The 17,679-nt window shown below is 37.2% G+C and overlaps 1 pseudogene; it reads left to right on the plus strand.

The window, feature by feature from the left end:
- Positions 1 to 17,679, plus strand: part of LOC109064695 — a 98,762-nt pseudogene that overhangs the window by 21,489 nt on the left and 59,594 nt on the right.

The raw sequence follows: 17,679 nt of genomic DNA on the forward strand, positions 1-17,679 counted from the left end.
CAAATAATTGAATCGCTCAGGAAGTTGAAGCAAATAATGAAGCTGGTTAGATTCTAGACTAATTATATTAATCATTTCACGTCATGTGATATTAGAACAACCGTTCTGCTGGAAGTCAAAATAAACTGGTGCGCTGCTGCACCGAAATGAGTTCATGAAGAGCCGTGATTTTATAAATGCTCAAAAATACCCCAGAAACTGTGATAAAAATAGATGTGACTGAACACTTCTGCAGATCAAAGCACAAACTGAACTGACAATTTAGTTACAAGTGCGTGTGTGTGGAAAATACCATATAAAGATGTGCTACTAGAACCCTGAAGGGGATTTTTTCTTCTAATATAATATAGAATGTTTTGAGAAGCTAAACACAGTTTAAAATATAGTGTGTCGAAATTTGTCTTTATTAGTCACTTTACTTTTTATACAATAACAATTATTCAATCCAATGAATCAGAAATTGAGTATCACTTATTATTGGCATTTTTATTATGAACACACAAACACTGAAGTGGTTAACATTTGACTCTGCACTGGTTTCCAAAATTGGTGACTAAAAAACTTTTTTTTTTTTTTTTTTTTTTTGTCCAAACCAATAAATTCACATGCGTTGTTGTGGTGGGTTTTTTCTCCTTAAGGGGTTTTCTGTTGTGACTATAATTAACTATTTCATACTTGCTTAGCTTGACTGTTGCCCTGGGCTAGAAATATTATTATCATCCTATCCTAGTGTCTGCAGATTATAATTCTCTCTAATGGGGCTATATATCTGCCTCGCCTATTTTTCTCTGTCTGTCTCTCTCTGTCTCATAAATTGACTCTAGACAACATGAGACTCAGAGAGCTGTGACATTATTCTAGATTTAATTGCAAGTTTTTTGTTAATTCAGTATTTCTTCAACTATGTGGCCTTATATGCTGTGTTTTTTTTTTAGATTAAATTTCATTTTAATTTTTTTATATAATAACTTTTTCTTTATATGTTTATACAGTAAATATTTAAAAGGAGTTTATTAACATCACAGTATCATTTCCACCAAATCCCAAACTGTGTTGTGCTGAACAGCGTTCTGTGATGGAAATTACATTTTTAACATTTTTTTTTTTAAATAAAATAGCCAACTTCTTTGTCTTGCCAAGGATAATTTCAGTGCTAGCATTTTATGTATCCTCAATACACGCAAACAATATTTTCATACTCTTTGCTTAATTTGGCAAAATTACAGTTTAATGGGAAAAGATGCATAATAAATATATTACATCTCATATTTCATCTGAAGCTCTTCATGGACACTATTATCTCCCTGCTAGCAATACACTAACTTAAGGGAAAAAGAAAGAAAGAAAGAAAGAAAGATAATTACGCCACAACTAAAGGACATAAATCGGTAAAAAAGCAAATCATGTTAACACAATAATTATTAATATATTTTGTTTATTTTTTCAAAATAGTTTTAAACATGTAATAGTTTATATTTTTAATAATGATTTTGGTAGTTTAGGCCTGAAAGTCTGTAAAACAGTAAGATCTACATTTCATTTGAAAATAAATGAAGACATATTCAAAATTTTCCAAGACAGAGATTGAAAATCTGTTAGTCCCAGTTTGTACTGATTACAGTGTTATTAGACTTTAGCCATGTATCTATTTATAAGCAACTGAAAAAAGCACAAAAGTCAGGGCATGTCAAAACTTCTCCAGGCCCCCAAAACCCCTCAGACCCCAGAGGGTTAATAAAACTCAAGAACTGGGATATAAAAGTGGCAGAAGTTGAAGAAACACCCCTTAACCGCCATTTTATTAGTACTGCATTAGTATTTTATTAAAGTGTGCGGCCCTTGTTTCCCAGTAGCCCGATTATTATCGAAACGGTCATGAGCAGATCAAACCGGCTTCTTTCTTCATCGCTGTCTCTTTGTGTTTGGCCGCACATCTCCACCATCTGCGAGACTCTCGTCCATATGTTTCTCAGTCTCACTTTTGCCTCTCTTCCTTCTCCGTGTCCCATTTCCACATTTGCATGTTCCTCTCAAGTGCTCTCGTCCTTCTTTCTCTCAAGTGCTCCTCTTCTCTTTCCTCTTTTCTCTTTCTGAATCAGTTTTTGTGTGTTTTTCATCTCCATCCTCTCTGTCAAGTCCTCTTGTCTTTGTGAGCGATGTGACCTGGCCTCTGTTCTCTGAGGATAGTGGTTGTTAAGTTACAGAGCAGAAAGTTTTGTGGGCTTTACTGTGGATTTCTCTGCCTGTCAGTTTCCAGGCTCAGGGTCACTGAGGGTCTCCGGGAGTTGATGGGTTCAGAGGTCTGTCTCGCTTCTGTGACTTTTGACAGCTCTGCTGAGGTTAGCGTGCATAAACGCTGTAGTTCAGCATGTTTAGGCTTGTTTCTTGTCCTCACTTTAAGACAAAGACACTGATTCAAAGGAAATGCTTTTACTCACTGCTGTGTGTGTGCACTTGGAAATTCAGAGTATGGGACACCATACACCTAAGACATCACATTGCTTTCAGTTTTTGTCATCTTGTCATAGTGAAATAAACATTAAGTGAAATACTGGTATTATCCGTATGTTTATGATTCAGAATTTAGTGTAAATATCTGTATTTACCTTTGATTTTATCATCCAAATGGAGATCCTCATAGTTTTTGTGCTGAGTGAATAAGCTACTGCTTTTATGCACTACATAAAGTGTATACTCGTACAATTTTATTAAATAAATATTGATTCCCATTGCTTCAAGTTGCTTCTTTTTTGTTTGTAATAGAGCAGATATAACTGAGCAGCATGACTGCAGTAAAACTACTGTAGATCATGAGAAGAACAAAACACTCTTTTATAAAGATGAACTTGAAAATTGAGCTTTCTGCTTGATTCCACAAGATTTTATGTACTAGATTTGGTGTTTCAGACTAACAACAGGTCGATGTCGATGTTAAAGTCATTCAGTGAGAATCGTGACATTGGAGTCGCTCTAGAAGTCAAACAGCTAAAACAGCTTTTTTCCCTCAAAGCGCAAAGCATACATATTTAACAAAGATCCTGAATATCACCAGCTTGACTTACACTGAACCCAACAGTATTTGTCCTTTTTCCTTTCTTTCTCTTTTTTTTGCTTATTCTTCCACACTCTTGATCCATTTCACGCTACTTTCCCTGCTCGCTCTGTCAGCAGCCTCCTGAACCCACAATCTCTCACGGCCTGAAAGTGCTCAAGCATGATGGGTGCACAGGTGCTCTGTGATCCATCCATCCATCCATCCATCCATCCATCCATCCATCCATCTATCGTCTCTTTTTACATTTATATCACTTTCCCCTTTTCATTTGTTCTTTCTGAAACCCTGTTTTTTCACTACTGTTTTATTTTAGTCATATGGCATCAATCTGTTCACATTGCTGAAGTGTTTTAACACTATGTTCACAAACAGCAATTTCTCTTTTTTTAATGTTTTGTTTTGAAACATGCGCTTTTTTCATTGCTTGACACACGGTTGATGTGTTTTTAGTGCTGAGACGAGTCGAGTCGAGGACCCTTGAGGCAGATAATTATAAAAAAATTCTCAGATTCTGCACAAACACAGCTGAAGTTAGTGCTAGTGTTAACTGTTTAGCATGTGTAGCTCAGGAGCAACTCAGGAATTAAAAATGCCAAAACTGGAAAGTGTGTTATTTTTACAGTGTCTTTTTTGTTTTACTACCAAAATGTAACACACACACAGAATGCCAATTTCATCAGTCTCCCGCAGAGGTTCAAAAGATGTGAAGAATTTTAGATGTTTTTCTGAGGGTATTTCTGATGTGAAGAGTGTTAGTTGATTCAACTACAATTGCATATCCTGAAGGAAATTTCCAAAGTAACAAAAGAATAGTATTAAAGTGTCCCTATTATGCCATTTTTTAAGGTTCCTGATATTGTTTTTGAGTCTCCTACAGTAGGTTTACATGCAGGCAAAGTAAAAAAAAAATATGCATTTAATATCACCTAATTTTCCAACAATTTTTTCAAAGCAGTTATAAGATTCAGTCTCTCTAAACCCCTCCTTTCTGTATGCCTACTGTGGTCTGATTGGTCAGATGACCCAGTCTGTTGTGATTGGTCTACAGAGATTTAGTTTCTGTATGCCTATTGTTTTTTTATTGGTAATGTGACCCAGTCTACACTCGATAGAAAAAATAAACATCTATTATTTTTACAGGTTGTGATTCAGTGGATGGTCTTGGGTCCTGAGCCATCTTTCAACAAGTGTTTTGTTCCCTGATATTAAGGAAGCAGCCCTCAGAAAATGACGACGGGAAAACTAGCAGTCATCAGTAAAATGACGGGAACAGAAAAAATATTGGGGTTGTAATGCTGTGGTACAGTGGAAAAAATTGTTTTTGAAAATGATTTTTATTTGCTTTCACAGTGTATTTCGGAGAGCTTCTTCTCGACATGAAAAAGTTATTTTTTTTGAGGGTGTGTAAAATTGTTCTTGTTCTGGACATGTAGAACATAGGTGGGCACTATGCAAATGTGTTACCCCATGATGTGTAGCCATCATGAAAGTGGGATTCGAATTACTGACGACTCGTTTAGGCTGCTCAGAGTCAATTCTTCCTGTTAGGAGACAATGGCCTTTTTGGCTTTACAACTCTGCAGATTGTTTACATTCACATACAGCTACATTACACACTGCATGAAAGGCAATATTCAAAATGCCATAATAGGGGCACTTTAAAGGGATACTCAAAAATGAAAATTGTCTGCATTTACTCATCCTTACACCATTCCAAACCTGCATGACATTTTTTTTTTCTGTTCAGCATAAAAGAAGATATTGTGAGAAATGCCTCAATGTATTTTTTTTGCATACAATGTAGGTCTTAGTATAGTTTAGTTTATTGATTTCTAAAGCATACATATATATATATATATATAGATATATATATATATATATATATATATATATATATATATATAAACAGATGTTGAAATCAAAGTGCAGTACAAGAAATGTACAACAGAATTAAAATGAAATTACAGACTAACACAACCAGATGGACAAATGAAAAATCTCTCAGGAAGAATTAAAACACACACACACACACACACACACACACACACACACACACACACACACACACACACACACACACACACACATACATGCATACTTAAAAATGTCATAATGGGATTCACTTCCTGCAAATTAATCCAGATTGCTTTTGTAAGAAAGGTTTAAGCAAAGCTGGAGTAGAAATGCTTTGTGCACATGGGAGAGCAGCAGGTAACCACTAAATCCTGCGCACATCCTGGTCAATTAGCTGAGATCCATCCAGATCAAAGAGTCATCAGGGTTTCCACAGTGTTCAGAGAGAAACAGCAAATGAGAGGGAGCCATATGAAGCAGATTCAATTCAGCCATCATCCAGGATTCTCTTCCACATACAGATCTCATCTCATCTATCAGATTTCCATCTCCAGCCCATCCAGCCAAAGCAAGCGGAAAATCTCCTGCTAGCTGATCTGGGAGCATAACGTGTAACTGATGAAGATGGCAGCTGATCAGTATTTACTTCACTCTCATTGTACTGTAGATCCTCTGCTGACTGTGTGTCTGCGTCCAAATGAACGCGTTCATGTTTTAGACCACGGAGAGGCACATTCAGCAATAAGCCGTGGAGGACCTGGTGCGAATTATCCATTATGATCAGTGCTTTTAAATTCAGTGACACATTAGAAGACTCTCAAAGAAACGCCACACTAAGTGAATAAACTCACAGATCCAACAGTGAACAGCAACAGTGTTTAACAGAAACATCATATAAACTCACTGAGTGCGTTTGAATGCATCTTTATCCTAATGACACTCATCAGGTTGAAGAATTCAACAATAAGGTGTTTATTCACATCTGAAATACCTCTCACCTGACCCGCGTGAACAAATTACAGCGTCTGCCAATACTATCGACCATCTGAAGCATCTGCCGTATGAACGCTGTAAACAAAAAAACCAATTGCCTTATTGAGCGCAAGGATACGAGGAAAAGAAAAGAATGTGTCATAAATGGAGGATATTGATTGGTTGGTTCATTTATCAAGCATTTGTTCTGCTGCAGGAAAGTCAGAGAGTGTAGATCAGATGTTTCTCACTTGTGTGTGTTTATGTGTCTAACTTCAATATTATAGAGTATTTTTGAGAAGCCTGGTGTTTTTGACACTCCTAAAAGCATTAAGAGCTGCTCAGAGAAAATGTCCATCACATTACTGCACTGGCACTGCGCTGTATCCCTCTGAATTCTTCTCCAAATTTTTGTTCACTTGCCTTCAGACCGAATATAACTCAAAAGTCCCTGATTGGCCGAAGCCTTTATGCACCCTGATAATGTGAGTGTGTTTGTTCTTCGGTCTTTATGCTGGCTGTTTCTATTTATGTGCTTTTGAATGTCAACAAAACAGAACAAAGGCCTGAAACTCGCCATTAGAAATTTGCCAAGAAACATTTATGAAAAAGCTTCACAAAAACAGCTCAAGACCATTTTCTTTGTATTTTGCTTTAAATTTGACTGTAATGGCCATTTTTGAGCACTAACTTTGTAAAAATATGGTTTATTCACCCTATTTTTCTTTTTTATTTTTTTGTAGTTGTAATTTTTGTTTTAGCTTATTGTTTATTTTTCTTATGCCATACAGTATATATATATATATATATATATAGAAATCAATAAACTAAACTATACTATATAACCTACATATATATATATATAGGCTTTATATTCTCTAATTTATATTTTGTGGGGTAATGTGAAGTTTGCAATATATAAGATGAAATCCATCTCTTTGTGATAAATAATTTAAACTGGAGTGTCAAATGCTCCTCATACACCAAAAGCTCTCATACTTGACCGCAGACTGAAATTTCAGGGATTTCTGGGATTTCAGTCCTGTCCATCTGAGAGAAAAGAACCACTGCAGTTTGGAAAGGATGTGTTTACTAGCAGCTTTTGGCTTCACATGTGAATTAAAACATTTTATCAAGAGTTTTTTTTTTCAACCAGTATTATGCTGCTGGCTTTTTGTAGGAACATAAGGCCTAATGAGGTTTTGATTCATTGGATGGTTCAAGAAAATGATATGATCAAAGGCAATTTACAATGAAACAATGTTTGTAAATTAAATGAAAGTGGGTGAATAAGTGCTTAAATTTTCTAAAAGTAAATAAATTTATAACAAATTCGTTTCAGTCTGCCATCATTTTCAGATTCAGTATTTTTATTTTTTTATTCTTTTGTATCCAAAGTTAAATGTCCAGGTCACTGCCCCTAGGTGATGTGACATTATGACTTTGAGCAAAAATGTTAATTTATAAAAGGCTTGACTTACAACTATTGTGTGTGCTCATTGTTGTGTTTTACTGTTTTTGGACAGACAGATAATTGGACAACACAACAGTATGTTCACTGTGGTTCTAAAGTCATGTTGTCCTCATCTGATTGCTGATATTTATCCAAGAAATAAACCGAGGAGCACAATTTATAGGATTTCTGCCATCTGGCATTTCTGAAACCTACTGAGATCTTAGTTGTGATTAAATCAGGGCACTGCTGACTTTACAGTATATTCAAATACAGTTTAGTAAAGCTCTTGCTCTCAGCTTTCAACTTTCAGCTCTCACTGCAGTGCTGAGTCAGTTTGGCAGTGTCTGTGTCTCTGTGCTGTATTTTTCTCTTCATTCTGTTTTTAACATTGTGATATTTCTGAAAGATGTGACAAAACACAGAAACCAGAGCCCAATGACTGACCAATCTGAAAAAAAGCTGGAAAATGACAGCTCTTGAGTGGCAGAGGTCACATCACAACTTCCCCTGAGATTGCACTGTAGATCTATAGAAGAAAACAGATCAGCACTGGTATGTTCAGCTGAGAGAGTGACTGTATTTAATGAAGAAAAATCAAAAATCAACAGCTCATGTATGACCAAAACACACTGGCCTACTGGGAATTTCCCAAAATTTCCTTATTTACAATTTTTGAGTGAGCAGGGAAGAGAGAGAGTGGGAAGGTGTTTTTTTTAATTTTTTTTTTTTTTTACTCACTTTTTTATCTTTGACATGAAAAAGTGAGAAAGTGACAGTTTAAGTTCACGATCAAACAGTCTCAGAAAAGGAAGGAAAAGTTTGTTGCGGCGAGAGGAGGGTCTCTGAACTCATGATGTCAGCTCAACATGACACTGTGTGTGTGTGTGTGTGTGTGTGTGTGTGTGTGTGTGTGTGTGTGTGTGTGAGGACAGTACTGACACTTCTGCTTCATGGTTGGTACTTTTTCCCACAACGTAATGTATCAAATCTGCTTCCACATATACAAAATCAAAACAACGTGAATATTTCAGTATCTCTGAGACATTTCAAATACACTGAATGAATCTCCATTGGTTGACATTGACATTCTGAGCACTTGACAACTGAAATTGTATAGGAAAAAAGAATACCCTGTCGCCCCAAGACAGCTAAAATAATATGCTAATATAAATAATTAAGGGGCAGAAAGTGGGAATAAAATGGTGAAGCAAAACTAAATTATTACATTATGGGCTTTAGAGAAATGTCCCCTTTAATATTTGAATGATGAACTGCTGATAATAATAAGTATTATCTTCATCCAAGTACAGGTTTCTGACAGATTTTTCCCCCCATATTAAATAGTTTAACATTTTTGATTTTTGATTTATGCATTTAAAATAGTGCTCTTTAATGAAATGAAGACACTTTAATCTCTATAGTTCAGCTCTCCTAGTCGAGTGTTCATTGGTAACTGAAGTGTCGTGGGTTTGAGAGTCTCTATCATGATGAATCTGATCTCAGACCTGCTCTTGACTGGAGAAGCACCAGCAGACATTCGACTCAATGGCTGTTGACACGCTCACACTGTGTAGGTTACATGGCAAACTTATCACTTGACTTTCAGCAGGATTAAAGGGATCCTCCACCCCAAAATGAAAATGTTGTCATTAATCACTTACCCCCATGTCGTTCCAAACCCATAAAAACTCAGTTTGTCCTTCGAACACAATTTAAGATATTTTGGATGAAAACCGGGAGGGCTGTGACTGTCTCAAAGACTGCCAAGTAAATAACAGTGTCTCTCCATATCACCCTATGCTGCATATGCTCTTTTGTATCATCCGCGCCACAAGGATGTGCTGTTTCTACATGTATTTAGCTTTGATTTGAAAGAAAACAGCACATCCTTGTGGTGTGGATGATACGGAAGAGCATACTCAGCATACAGTGATAGGGAGAGACACAGAGGAGACTGTTGAGAAAGGAATTGTTGAATAAAGTCGTTATTTTTGTTTTCTTCACTTAGAAAAAAGTGTTCCTGTAGCTTAATATAACCCAGATTGCACGTCTGATGGCAGATGGAGTATTCTGACGATGACTTTCATACCTTTTATGGACCTTGACATTGCTATTTACTTGGCAGTTTATGGGACAGTCACTGGCCTCCCGGTTTTCATCCAAAATATCTTAAATTGTCTTCCGAAGATGAACGGAGCTTTTACGGGTTTGGTATGACATGGGTCGTAAGTGATTAATGACATAATTTTCATTTTGGGGTGGAGTATCCCTTTAAATCTGAAGTAGAATCAGCAACAATTCCCAGAAACAAATCTCACCTGGTTTTTCCAGAATAAATAAGCCGTATTATATGCTGCTGTATTTGTTGTATGTAGTTTCCTCTAATATCAGCCCTGACATTTAGCCAAAGGTCAACAGTGAGGTTAGGATGGAAACTGTGGGGGGGATTCACTAGTTACCAACCGAGTGCTAATGAGGTGCATGTGTTGATTTGGCCGAATGCCAAAATTTAGGGTGTTGAAATCCCCGGAAATCTCCTCTCGCCTTCAAAACAAACATGAGAGTGTCCCTGGGATTAATAGTACTGTTTGCTAAGCTTCGGCATGCAGTAGAGATATGCTAACAAATGCTCAAAAAATGCTAGCAAACACCTAACAGCCACTCAGAACAACTTAGCAACCACATAATTATTGAAAATATACATATTTACTTTTATCATGTCTAATGGTGGTCAGAACACACATTTGGCTCTGGTTTGAGTTTTTAAATGAATGTTCAGAGCAAAATAGCAAAATAACAATGCTCGCCTGTTCTCCTCTTGCTACATTTATTTTGTCGAGGTGTTTTGGGCTTATGAATGTTTTAGGCTCAATTAGGCTCAAGACCAAGTGTGGCAGGAATAAAAGAAGAAAGGAAGTTGCTGTGCCATGAGGAAGAGAAATGAAGCAGCCAAACAAACAATATGTTTCTTCAACTCGCGTTTTTAAAACAACATGGTTTCCGTTCCATTTCAGGTTTTGACAAAGCCGCACATTGTTTTCATGGACATTTTCAGGATGTACCAAAAGAAAAGCTACTATTAATTATCCCTACAATATGTTTTCTCTTGCACATTGTTGTGTTTTGGTTCGAACACGCTGCTGTGAAAGCACCTGACGATGCAGTTTAATAGTTTACTAGAAATGAGGGAGTTTTCTGAACTCTTTTCTTTCAGATCAACCGTCCCTCTGCACTTTGGTAAATATGCTGTGTCTTCCCAGCAGTCTCTGCTGATAGTTTCACAGTCACACATATTCAAGTGCAAGTTCACGGCCTTTGAATATTTTTTTTGCTGCGTGTACACTTTCCATCCTGATGTCAGCGCAGGTATCAGTAGAGAGACAAAAAGTCAAATAACAAGCAGCTTCGCCTTTCCTCTTCTTCCAATTACTGATAAAGACGAAGAGCAAATGGAGAGCAGAAAACTGCTGGAGTGTTTCAGGACAATGTCTGTGGCTCACTGATCTGTGTCACAATAATTCCACCCGGCCCGCCACTCTGGTCCGGATTTTTATGTATAGTGTCTCACGGGATGAATGAAAAAATGTTTGTTTGTGTCCGTTCTTTTTGGTCCGGTGCCGCTCTGATTTGTTGCAAGCACCTGAATTTGACCACTTCTCACTGTTACTCTCGCCTCTAAAGACTTCTCTCCATTTCAGCAGCTGTGATTTGTGGATGAGCAGAACGGGCCGCAGACATCATTAGAGAGAGCTGATACTAGCGGGACGCTCCAGCTGGAGCTGTAATAGCACTTATAGTGGTTCACAACGACTGAAATTGTGATTGATTGTGTTATCAGGTCAAGAACGGGAACACTGTGGGTTTGTGAGGAAAGAGAGACCGGGAATGTCTTACAAGAACGTTCAAAGGTTGTTGAAGAGTCTAAATGAAAAAGGGAAATGCACAGGATGTTACATTAGAGCAGCTCACTGTGAAACTCTTACTAAGAATTCAAAAGTCAAAGATCTTGATATTCAAAAATATCTCTAAATTTGTTATCTACATTTTAGGTCCACACCCTCCTAACATGTCTCTTTTTTTCTGAATTAATATTGTCTCTTTTTTATCTACTTTAAGGTCTCCTAATGGATTTTAGAGACTAGCCTAATTAAAACATAGCTAAGTACTTCATTAAATTCTTGATATATTTAAAATGATCTCTTAGCCTTTTTTCATAATTATACTTTTGTGTTTTGGATGTGTGATGTTTTTTTGTGGGTGTGTATTAATGAATATTTTTTTCAGTAATGCAGCCGTCTTGTTGAAGGGAGCAAATGTTGAAATGGAGTTCTGATAATTTGAGATAACAGAGGGAAAGAGTCTTTAGTGAATGTGTGAGATGAGCACAGAGCTTAATGTTGAAATGCAGTTCTGATGAGCTTAGAGCATCTGTTTGACCCTCTCTGGAGGCTTTTCTCCTCAGGTAGCACTGCAGCTCCATGAAGGGCCGCTCTCTTCTGCCCTGCTGCCTGTGTTAAGCGCTCAGATGTGATAGCAGACCGCAGGCCGTCAGGGGTGCTGTGGACCAAGAACGAGTCTCTCCACTTTACCATGAACACACTTACAGAGACTCAAATCCATCCCTCTCTCCTCATATTCAGCCTCATGTGCTCCTGAGCTTAATAAAGGTCAGTGTTAAATGAGGGCCGACATTCTGCTGTTCATTATTTCAGACCATTTCAAAAAATCATTTTTGTTGGTTTCTGTGTATTTTTGAGTGTCTCTGAAGACAAAGAAACTGACAAGCAGGAGTCGTGACCCTGTATTGACTTCTTTATGCTGCATAGGGAGTTAAAATTCAGTGCTGTTTGAACTGGGTGCAGAAAGAATAAAGAAGTTTTAATAAAAAAATCCAAGAATCTGTGAGAAATATGGAGTCAATGTCTAGGAAGCTAGCATGAACTGAGATCAGCACAACAAATTCACATCATCCTCATCATGATTTCATCAGTAAAGTCACAGCATGTTATTAATACACACATATTAAAACAGTAATTTGGGGTGTGTAATAATTTATTCAATAGCGTGATTCAGTCAAACAGCTTCATACTGAGGTGAAGTTTGTGGCCCAATTAGTCAACAAAACTTCACCAATTATCAAACTGCAAACCAAGTCTCCACATGCAGAGACATCTAAAGAAAAATCTATGCAAAAAGGGAAGATCATTTTGATAATTAAAATCCAGGTGAGAGACATTAAGGTCTGGAAGCATTTCACATCAAGCCTTCATGATTTAGCTTGGTAGAAAACACTAGAAACTCAACATGAAAGTCCTTTTGATCAGCTGCTGATGAAACTCTCTGAACCTGTTCTATATGCGGACCAGATTCACACCAGCACCACTGACGAATAAAGCAATTCTGTGTCCTAACAGTTGCCTGCATAATATATATAAAAAAGACAACAAGAGAGTCAAAACAATAAACTCTACTAAGTTTCAGGTGTTTTGATTATGTTCTTGATGTTATTGCTTTCAGGCTGATAAAACTATATATTACCAAACTTGGCAAAGAACTGGAGGTATTTTATTTATTTATTAATTTTTCACCTTTATGTGAAATACTGTTCTTGTGATAGAGTGTGATGAAGATATTATGTCTATACTGTATAATGCAGTGGATCTAAAAAATCTTGCAAGCATAAGGTGAAGTTAGCAATAGCTTTATATTTTAGGGTCATTATCATAAATGTTAATTTTTACGATTTATTTTAAATGATCATAATTCCTCACTGAACTTGTCTGTACTAAAGCAACTGTTTGAGATTAAGTATTTCAGGGTAAACAGAGTAAACAGATTCATGTGTCTTTCCGTTTCTCGCAGTATATATTTAGTGTATTGAGGATGAATTGGCAGGTTGCTAATGAACGGCCCTTACATCCCCTCACACACAGAACTAGCATCAAAGGAACTAGTGCTGTGGACAGCTACTTCAAACACAGATGCCTTGATGATCATTAAATGTAGTAATCTAATGAAGAAACTTCATGAAGTCTTTTCAGTGGTTTGGGGTTCAGCGTTTCGTCTTGTCAGAGCTCTGTTTTCTCTGAGACAAATACAGTGTAATCACAGTGATTCATGACAACAGCAGGCGATGTGTGTCCAATAACTGCAGTATATAATAATTGGAAATGTCTTCGCCTGTGGGGAGAGCTGTGCTTCAAGGTGATATGTTAAGGTATTGCATGAACACAGAAATGTGGTAGTGTCTGCACTTTTATTGATTTGAACAAACTAAGTATTCAATTGAAGCGTGTATCTTTTCCTGAAAAACTTGTATTTGAATGATGCCTCAAATTATGTCTTGTTGAGGAGACATGTGCTATTACTTTTCTAAACTATCAGACTTATTACTTTCATCTGGTGAAAATAAACATGTATTTTACTTTCATCTGGTGAAAATAAACACAAGACATTGAAGGAGGAACCTGAGTCACGTCTATAAACAAGGATATCATAAAGACTTGGAGGCCCTTTTGAAACACAAGACATTGAAGGAGGAACCTGAGTCACGTCTATGAGTAGCAACACATAGGCTATTAGTTGTTAGTAAACCTAAGTAAGTAGCCATAGGCGGAGCACACATATTTACCACCAGGTAATGCTGTCACATATTAACCATAATGCAAAACCTGGAAAACACATTTATGTTGGGTGAGATAGGTATTATGGATAATTATTATAGTTTAATTGATATAAATGTAGTTTTTTTTTTTCTTAGATGTGGTTGAATGTTTAATTACACCTTTATGAATTGCCCGAAACAATTGATGTTAGTAGTAGAAAACGTTTGAACGACCATAAATTAAAGCCTGTTTCTGCTCCAAACATGCAATCGGCAATCAGCTCTTTTGTTTTATGTCAGACAATCTGGAAAATGATTATTGAAAACGATTGGGAACCCTGAACATGCTAGAACGACATACTGTAGAACACAGCACACATAGCAGCCAGACACATAGATAGACAGAAACAGAGCAAAATGTAGAGATGCTTATACTCTTTTCTATTCAGCTACTCTATAAACAGACATGTGTATAGCTGATCTTTATAAACTGAACATTATATGTGTCTGTGCTGAAAGAGAGCAGGTGTGCACTGACAGACTGAACCCTGCTGTGAGCAAAGCTTCACGTTCACTTCCTCCCGCCTTCTTCTGCCACACTTCCTGTGTCGCCCCAGGACCGCTTGCGTTAAAACAGGCTCAAAGAGCAGCGCAGGTAATACAGACCTCCAGATAGACCTGAATGCTCAGAACTAGACCCCAGGCTGTGTGTGTTTGTGTGAAACAGACTGAGGTGTGAGAAACATGATGAATAATTGCTTTAGTGGAGCTTGTGGAGGTTCTGCTCTCTGAAAACACAAGCTGTTTGTTTATTTTGATCTTGCTGTTTTTCCAGACGCTTTTGTTACTGTGTCCCCTGCCATTCACTGTGCCCCCGTATACACCCCACCTCTGCTTTGTCCCTTCATCATCTCCTCGCAGATTCCTTCAGACACTTTTAACAGCAGATGTTAGAGAGTGAATGACAGGGAGAGATGGAATTTCTCCAACTTTGCGTCATCATGGTTTCTGTAATGTTACAGCACTCTGCCAAAAAGAACCTGTTCAATCCAACCGAGTAGAGCTTTATATATCAACTACAGGTATAGTGACTTATAATGACTTACAGTTTACTGCAGTAAAGGACAGAAACTATACACTTTACAAAAATAAAAGGACTGTGGGTATACGATGATACAATTATAGTATCTGATGGTAATACTGTGGTACTTTTATAAATACCATTGTACAAAATTATTACCATATTAATTTATGTTCTATATTTGTATAGTTCATATAACATGTACTATAACAGTTTTGGTCTCTGAATCCAATTAGATGAGAGACATTGCATAATGACAAACAACAAGCACTCTACACTGCTCAAAACTTGCGTTTGAATCTTATGTTCTATATTTTTTATAAAAGGCCAACTGTGAGTCAGAGCAGCCAGCATTGTAGCACGTTTTCGCAGGATCGAAACAGTCTTCCATAAAATGCACACATGCGTCTTCTGGAAACAACATGGCGGCGGCTAGTTGTGTGGCAGGCAAACAATCGCAACGAAACACAAGTTACGCAGTGGCTTCAATAAAGTCGGCAGTGGCAGCAACAATAAAGTTACGCCTTCTTTCTTTGTGTCAACATTTGGGCGGTGTTATGCAAATCTTCCTTTAAACGAGGCGTTTTAGGAGGGCGTGGACCAGTCTTAACTTTTATAAAGAATATCTCTTTGGGTTTGAGATTTTAGTCTTTGCAACTTTAGGAATCTTATCTATTCACGAACAGCTTGTAACACTCCAAAGAGAAAGGAAAACTTGAAATCGCATCATATGACCCCTTTAAAACATTGATTAATTCAGGATATAATCACAAATTAGTGAGCAATTGAACCATTCAAGCAACTGATTCATTAAAAGTGCTGATTTATTCAAAAACGAATCAAGTATAAATTAGTCAATGAAACGTTAACTCACTGATTCGTTTTAAAATGCTTCTGCGTTTGGAAATATTTTTGCTAATGTAGCAAAGACAGAAAGTAACAATATAAGTTCTAAATATTACCCTTTATGTTTATTGAACTGTTGTATAAAAACAATATCACACTCCTGGTGGTGTTTTTCTGGTGGCATTATATATTCGGTAAACAATATGCTTCTTCTTATTGATTATGTATACTATTTAATGTGTCATAGAAGGTCATACGTCTGGTTATAATTACTACTTACAGGTTATAGTTGCAGTAATGTCTCTATTTACCTAAAAATCTCTTTGTTTCCCTCTCAAAAAGTAGGCTACTGTTAAAGTACATGGATATATTAAAGGGTTATCATATTTGCTTATTGTTTTGGATCTGGTATTTGTCGTGGTTAGTTTTGTTCTGGCTTTGTATCTTGAAATTTGTCACAGAAGTTGGTTGAGTTGAAGTACATCTCTAATTACCATGGTACTTTTGTCACTATCTTCAAGAGCATCAGTCGTGTAATTGCAGTATGAGTCTGTATAAAAGCCCAATTAAAAAAGCATCAAGACTTTTGTCCATGACGAACATTAAAAATGGCCAATTAAACCTGGACTGCCTGATTCTGATTTACTCTTCAGTCATTCACCTTTGCTTTGCTGTTTTCATTGTTCTTTGCCTCATGAATGAGCTTGACACTCCATCATTTCTGCATAAAAGTGAAACGTTAATCATGTGTGAACGTACAATCCTAATGGGGGCTCATCATTATCAGTGAAGCGTCTGACTACTGCTCACTTTCAACGCAGCTTTTTTTTCCCCACTGTGGAGGCCTGCAGCTTTATCAGTCGCCATGACGATTGCAGCTTCCTTCCAAAACTCTGCAGCTGCTTTCAGCCCAATTCATGAAACATGCAAATAAGTCACACACACTCACACACATACCAGCCCGCCATATAATCATGTTACAGTTTCCAACATTTCCTCTTCTTCTGTGGCTGATTATAAGATGTGGATTTAACAGCACCAGAGGTTTAATTGCTTCTGTTCTCATTGGCATATGAATGGTTCCTGAGACGGTCTCATGGAGGTGGAGGCGTTTAAAACGGCTGATTCGCTGTCTGCTGTGCCACTGATACACTGACTTGAGTAAAGGAGCCAGTTTATGTATGTTTGAAGGGAAATATGATTATGGAGCTGCGTGTCTTGTTGCTTTGCTGTGTCTGGTTTTCGGTTAAAATTAAATGATCTTTGATTATAGCAGTTAAATGAAATATGTTTGATTAAGGGCTAATCCACATTGATATCTGGTTTTAGATCTTTTGATCTATGATGCACAGTTATGTAGTACAGAAGAACATTTGTCTGTTTTAAAACATCATTTACAGATGAGCAAGATGATTCATATGCAGTGGTGTCTTGGAAAATGTTTGGTTTGATCCAGCTGCTGTTTGTTGTATTTGTTTACACTTACTTCTTATTGCATTGTATCACAATCCTGGTTTTCCGTCAATTAGCTTGGATCTTCCTCACTGTGTGCAGATCTCCTGGCAGTGCCAAAGCATCCGTATGCAGCCATGGAGAACTGGGGCCTGAGTGTGTTTGTGGAGCAGAAGATCTTGTTGGATCCTGACGTTTCTTCCTTCTTCTTTTAGTTTGAGGTTGCTATGTTGGTGTTGTGGTGGTTCTGGAGATCTGCCATCAGGTAAAACACATTTACTGGAGTAACATGAGCATGTGAGCTGGTTCACATTGTTTACGGTCCCAGTAAAACTTCATCTTGCTGTTTTGAAGATGAC

Source organism: Cyprinus carpio, chromosome A4, assembly GCF_018340385.1.
Source record: "Cyprinus carpio isolate SPL01 chromosome A4, ASM1834038v1, whole genome shotgun sequence".
NCBI lineage: Eukaryota > Metazoa > Chordata > Actinopteri > Cypriniformes > Cyprinidae > Cyprinus > Cyprinus carpio.